Raw genomic sequence first — 7,327 nt, forward strand, 5'->3', positions numbered from 1 at the left:
GCCCTGGAAATAGATTTCATAAGCTGGTGGAAAGGGATCTAACAGAGCTTAATCAAGACTCAAAGAAATCCTATCATTTCACTAGGGAACAAATGGTAGCTTTGGAGAGCATCAGCCAAACTGAGCAGTTGGTCATCAGTCGGTCTGACATGGGTGACAATGTAGTAGTTATGGATAAAAACAAATTTAAGGCTGAAGCAATAGATAGCTTTCAGACCACACCATCTATGTCAGATTGCTTGGTGACCCAAATGGAGGTCATTTAGCTACTCCAATGGCCACTAGAGGGAATGCCCGCCAGCCGTCAATTTGTTTAAATATACATAGGATAACTAAATGACCTCCATTTGTTTAAATATACATAGGGATTAAGGAGAGAGCTCAGGTAACTTTTTTCCTTTGGTTTTTACTATATATTGGACTGATGTGTACTGTGGTTGTTGCTGCCGCCGCAGGACTTTTCTTTTTGTATTTGTATTCACTTTTTGTATCACATAGCCTTGTTACAATGCTGCCACCCATCCCATGTGTTCCCTATTAAGGGTTAATAAGTATATAGGGGTGTATATCAAAATTACCCCTTTCTGTCTCATTAGAGATCTTTGCCAGAAGCTCAAGGAAGCAAGTTGAAGGGTCAGAGTAGGACCCGTCTAGGGGGGTCTGCCTTGACGTTGGCAGGCGGGCATTCCCTCCAGTGGCCATTGGAGTAACTAAATGACCTCCATTTGTTTAAATAAACATAGGGATTAAGGAGAAAGCGCAGGTAACTTGCTTTCTTTCATCATTAGATACGATCGTGAAGCAGGCACTAGGACCATGCAGGGAGAGACCATGTACACCCTGCATGATCCTGAAGGCTGGATGCTGGCCAGATAACCTGCCAGTGGGCAACATCGCCCCTTCTCTGGATACCGCCATAGACGCAGTTCGCATCACTATCAATTCCCGCTCATCCCACCAAACTAGTAATAGTTATATATTGGAAGATAGACAGTATTTGTACAGTATCCATCATGTGAATATTGAATCTGTTTTGCTTGACTGCTAATGATTGTGGTATACTCCATTCTAAGACAACAGGACCTAGGTCAGTGGGAGGCGGGAACACCACCATTTAGTGGAATTTTGCAGTTTTCAGGAGTAGTCTGTGGATTTATAGAGAGTGTTGTCGTTCACTACCTGCTGTATGAAACTAGTTGTTAACAATTAAGTACCTTGGCTGCCATTACAGGTTATTCGGATGCTTAAGGGACCTGAAGCATACTGCCAAAGTGAGAAGAGAGCTAAGCAGCCAATGTTAAAGGTTCTGGAGCATTCTGATATCCATCTTTTCAGTGTGGCATTGATGTGGACATTCATGTGGCACTTTTTAGCTTTTTTCATATCCAGATGAGGCTCTCTCTGCCATATTGGGCCTCTATGCAGTTTCACATGGTCTGCGCTCCTCTCCTATGCTTTTGTCCCGTTGTGTTAATAACAGGTTAGTATGTTAAAATGTCAAATAATGGGTAAATTATAAACTGGCGTACAATGTGACCATCCATGATGACAATTTAATCCCCACTGGCTCCTTACTTCACCTCTTTAAAAAGAAAAAAATATAAAACTCTTTGATCATCATACACCTCCACATATGATGCTGGTAGTGCCCCGAGTAATTTTGAAAGATCAAAATAAATACAAATAAATAAAGAAAAAAAAAAAACATATCTACTCAGTAAACGTGTCCTGTATGTCAATGGCTGCTAAAACAAATCACTCTTTACCCTAATATTTAAGTTACACAATGTGGCCATCTAGTGGTAAATACTCAGAACAGCAATTACTAAACAAGATATTTTCTATAGTATACATGTTACAACTTGCTGCTCTCAACTGTGAGACTCCCAGCCTAATCCATGACACATTTAGAACAGTTCGTAAAGCTGTAAATCAGCTCAGGTCACTAATTTTGCAGAGAGACAGCTTGATGGCCAAAGTCCATCCCCCAAATGTATGTTTTATTTAATGTCAGTGCGTCGAATGAAAACTGTCCTTTGCTGCTCTCAGTAGTAGCGCTGAAATGGTTAAATTAATGTTAGTAGGGCTGTTCATTTTGCATAGTAAGGGTTTTAAGGGTAGCTGAGGATATCAGAGCAATTTGTTTTTGTAAAGCACCAAACAACATATTCAACACAGCTCACTGTAGTAGTTATGGTGCCATGATGACCCCCTGTAAGTTGTCAAACCTTAAAAGCTTTTGCTAATAGTTTACGAGCTGTAGTGTAGCGGGGATAAGGGCTGTAGGGTAGGGTGAAGGGGCTCTTGGTGTAGTTTAGCAGAAGAGCTAAGGGAAGCTCCTAGCAGGACTGGAACAGACGAGGCAGGGAGCAGCACCCATTGGACCCCAGCTAAGAAGGCAAACTGAAGGCACCAGGGCACTTGTGGCACTATAACCACTACAGTGTGCTGTATAATTTATGAAATCTATGCCTTTATGTCATGTGTTGTTCATCTGAGGTTGTTTCACCTAATTTTAAGACATGCTAGGGAACAGATATTATTATGTCCTAATATGTAAAACCATAGAATTCAAAGAGGGTGTTCTTTCTTTATCCCATGACTATACGTAACTCAGAAGTTGCCAGAGGCTCCAGACCCTCGTCTTCACCCTACTGTGTTAAATGAAGACAGTGTCCCCTAGATATTATTTTTAATCTGATCACTGTACTCTATAATGAACAAGCACACAACTACAGAACCTAATTTTGTTCATGATTTGCGTTTGTATAAACACTGAACAAAATTATAAACGCAACACTTTTGGTTTTGCCCCCATTTTTCATGCACTGAACTCAAAGATCTAAGACTTTTTCTATGTACACAAAAGGCCTATTTCTCTCAAATATTGTTCACAAGTCTGTCTAAATCTGGGTTAGTGATCACTTCTCTTTTGCCAAGATAATCCATCCACCTCACAGGTGTGGCATATCAAGATGCTGATTAGACAGCATGATTATTGCAAAGGTGTGCTTTAAGCTGGCCACAATAAAAGGCCACTCTAAAATGTGCAGTTTTACTGTATTGGGGAGTCTGGGGTGGGGTCTGAAAACCAGTCAGTATCTGGTGTGACCACCATTTGCCTCACGCAGTGCAACACATCTCCTTCACATAGAGTTGATCAGGTTGTTGATTGTGGCCTGTGGAATGTTAGTCCACTCCTCTTCAATGGCTGTACAAAGTTGCTGGATATTGGCAGGACCTGTAACACGCTGTCGTATACGCCGATCCAGAGCATCCCAAACATGCTCAATGGATGACATGTCCGTTGAGTATGGTGGCCATGCAAGAAGTGGGATGTTTTCAGCTTCCAGTAATTGTGTACAGATCCTTACAACATGGGGTCATGCATTATCATGCTGCAACATGAGGTGATGGTCGTCAGGATCTCGTTACGGTATCTCTTTGCATTCAAAATGCCATCAATAAAACGCACATGTGTTCGTTGTCCATAACATACGCCTGCCCATACCATAACCCCACCTCCACCATAGGCCACTCGATCCACAACATGGACATCAGCAAACCGCTCACCCACATGACGCCATATACGCTGTCTGCCATCTTCCCTGTACAGTGAAAACCGGGATTCATCCGTGAAGAGAACACCTCTCCAAAGTGCCAGATGCCATCGAATGTGAGCATTTGCCCACTTAAATCGGTTACGACGACGAACTACAGTCAGATCGAGACCCCGATGAGGACGACAAGCATGCAGATGAGCTTCCCTGAGACAGTTTTTGACAGTTTGTGCAGAAATTCTTTGGTTATGCAAATTGATTGTTGTAGCAGCTGTCCGGGTGGCTGGTGTCAGATGATCTTCGAGGCGAAGATACTGGATGTGGAGGTCCTGGGCTGGTGTGGTTTCACATGGTCTGCGGTTGTGAGGCCGGTTGGATGTACTGCTAAATTCTCTGAAACGCCTTTGGAGACAGCTTATGGTAGAGAAATTAACATTCAATTCACGGGCAACAGCTCTGGTGGACATTCTTGTAGTCAGCATGCCAATTGCACGCTCCCTCAAAACTTGCAACATCTGTGGCATTGTGCTGTGTGATAAAACTGCACATTTTAGAGTGGCCTTTTATTGTGGCCAGCCTAAGGCACACCTTTGCAATAATCATGCTGTCTAATCAGCATCTTGATATGCCACACCTGTGAGGTGGATGGATTATCTCAGCAAAGGAGAAGTGCTCACTAACTCGGATTTAGACAGATTTGTGAACAATACTTGAAAGAAAAAGGCCCTTTGTGTTCATAGAAAAAGTCTTGGATCTTTGAGTTCAGCTCATGAAAAATGGGGGCAAAAACAGAAGTGTTGCGTTCAACCCCTTAAGGACCAAACTTCTGGAATAAAAGGGAATCATGACATGTCACACATGTCATGTGTCCTTAAGGGGTTAAAATTTGGGAAGGAGAGAGAGAGAGAGAGAGAATATAGATATGTATATTTTTATATATTTTAAAATTCTTAATTTTTGCAGTGCAGGTTGTTACAGACAAGCTTGTGATGCCATGACAGCATTGACAGGTATTCAATATCATACTTATTGATACATAGGCACCTAAATCCATGCACTATTTTAAAGTAAAATAAAATGAAACATGAAAAAGTAGGCTAGGTATAAACATACTGAACTATTAAAACTATGTTGATAGTTGTCCTGACATGGTGATTTAGAACTAATAATAAAACAAGCTAGGTACACGCCTTAGCTAGAAATGTAGGTTAAATTAGTAGACTTAAACAGCTTTACTAACAAGAACGCAACCAAACATTAATAGATATGGTGAGGAATAACCATCAGGCGAATATGCCACCCCAGAAAGCCCTAGGGATGAAGTAGGGACGTCCAGTTTCATACAGCTTGTTAATGTGGGACAGTGAGAATAGAAGAAACCTCAAGTTTAGGAGCAGTATGGCTTTCCTCGGGGGAATCGGACAAGTCCTCTGCCGCCTCCGTCATGTCAAGCCCCCGATAAGGATTACGGAGCGGTATTTGGCTGGTTGTGGCTGTTCAGAGGGTGCTACAGAGAACGCAGGGGCATAATAGATCAGCATTCTCTACAGCTTCCTCCAAAAATCATCAAAGAGGGTGTCCAGCTTGGATTTAGCGGCAGACCTTTCTTCCTGGTGCATCAGGGAACACGCGGCCACCACTATCTTGATAATGCCGCTTTTGGAACAGTCGTGTGTCACAGTTCTCCAATATAGTTCAAGGACCATCAGGATGGGGACCGGAATTACCCCTGCCAGGTGCACAGTGCATCCGGCAAGTGTGCTGCCTCTCCCCACCACAACTACCACCAGGCCTCACTCTCAAACAGGTAAGTTCCTCTTTCCAGCTTTAGCCAGTGACCGCTGGAAGCAACCCCGAGCCGGTCAACCGACAGGATGCCTAGAGATCTCAAGATAAAAATTATGGGCGACTGGACTAAAACATTTCATGTATGAGGAGCTCCAAAAGAACCCGATAGTCTTATGGACACTGCACACAACCTAAGTGAGAGCATTAGTGTCATTGTGTATTCTCCACAGTGTTCGAATGGGGGTGAGTTTCTTAATGTTACAGTGATAATCTAAGCTCCTAAACAACTTGAGCTCACCATCCAGTTCTCTTATTTAGGAGTTAAATTATCTTTGCATCTGTTAATACAGCTGTAACCACACCACCACTGGCTAAAACAGTCTAAATGGTAAAAAAAAAAAAAAAAAAAGGATTTTATTTTAATCACAGATAGTGACAGCACAGTGTGTTTACTTTAGAAGTTTTTTATCTCCAGCTGGTAATTGAGCTTTAACCCCTTAAGGACCAAACTTCTGGAATAAAAGGGAATCATGACATGTCACGTGTCCTTAAGGGGTTAAACACAGACAAGCGGCTCCTGCAGGCTGTTTACAGAATTCTAAATTAAACAGACTGAGCAATGAAGTTTCTAACATTACATCTATATACAGGAAATGCGTACGGAGACTGTATAGTTCACATGTAGCGGAGGTGCAGCTAAAGCTGCATGAGCAAAGTGATTTATCTCCTTGATGGCAAGAATTGAGGAGTTAGACTGCAGGACAATTATCTATACACCAAAACCACTTTGAGCTAAATTTGTTTGAGGATTATAATGTCCCTTAATGTGCATGCTTTGTTTTAAAACTGTATGTCCAGTGCTTGAGTGCAGTATGAGTCATTTTCCTTCACGCACACAACAACAGAGGAAACTGCTACATGTAGTAATCTCCCACCTATTTGCTTTTGGAAACTACAAAAGGATATTTCAAATTTGAGGCTCAGTTCAAGATGAAATAGGTATAAGGCCTAATGTGTACCATCTAAGTGTATAGATATGTGGAATTATATTTCCTCCACTAACAAATGAAGACAATTACAGCGAAAATACACTGTTTAAAGGGACACTATAGGTACCCAGACTATCATAGCTCATTAAAGTAGTCTGGGTGCAGTGTTCCAGGTCCCTTAACCCTGCGCAAAGGTAATAAACTGCAATAATTGTCTGAGGATTAACTCCACCTCTGGTGACTGTCTACCAGCCAACATCACGTAGAACCCCATAGAAAGTAATTATGTTTTCCTATGAGGGAAGCAAGAATGGGAGCACGGGCGTTGCCCTGCATGCAGTCATCCCTTCCGGCAGAGCCTGAACAAGCACAGAGGGACATCGGTGATGGAATCAGGTGACAGAAGTTTGTTTTCCGTATTCTCAAGTAGCTCCTACCAACTAGAGCTATTAATTGTCGAATATTCGAAATGCTGCTGGGAATAGTCCAGATTTATTTCTATTTCTTCTAAATCCGCAACCACGCGGCAAGTCCAGGATGGCCACCACACACGAGCACCTTCTTAATTAACAGGCCTAGAATGCCAGAATTGGAGAAGGAGCTTTGAGGCTCAATTAGAGAAGCTGTGCTAGGAGTCTTGGCATTGGGTGAACTATCAACCAAGTATTCATACTTCGCCTGTAGCAACGCTGACTCCAGAGGTCACTCCGGCTCGCTGTTCCATTGACATCTGAAGCCTCTGTGATCTTACAAATCTACTTTGAAACAGAGGATCCCTGGACACCAAAAGCTGGCTCCTATTAAGGTCTGGGTTGGAGGTGGTGAGCCGGTGTGACACACAGGACTGTCGCTGTCAATAATACTTCAGGCCTGTCTATTTATGCAGCGAGAAGAAAGATAAAAATGGAACAGTCCTACCTAACCTGGCCAGAATCTATAACAAAACCGTTTTAGTTCTTTTTTGTTTTTATACCCATGAATAGTTGATCT

Source organism: Pelobates fuscus, chromosome 8 (assembly GCF_036172605.1).
Source record: "Pelobates fuscus isolate aPelFus1 chromosome 8, aPelFus1.pri, whole genome shotgun sequence".
In the NCBI taxonomy this organism is placed as follows: Eukaryota; Metazoa; Chordata; class Amphibia; order Anura; family Pelobatidae; genus Pelobates; species Pelobates fuscus.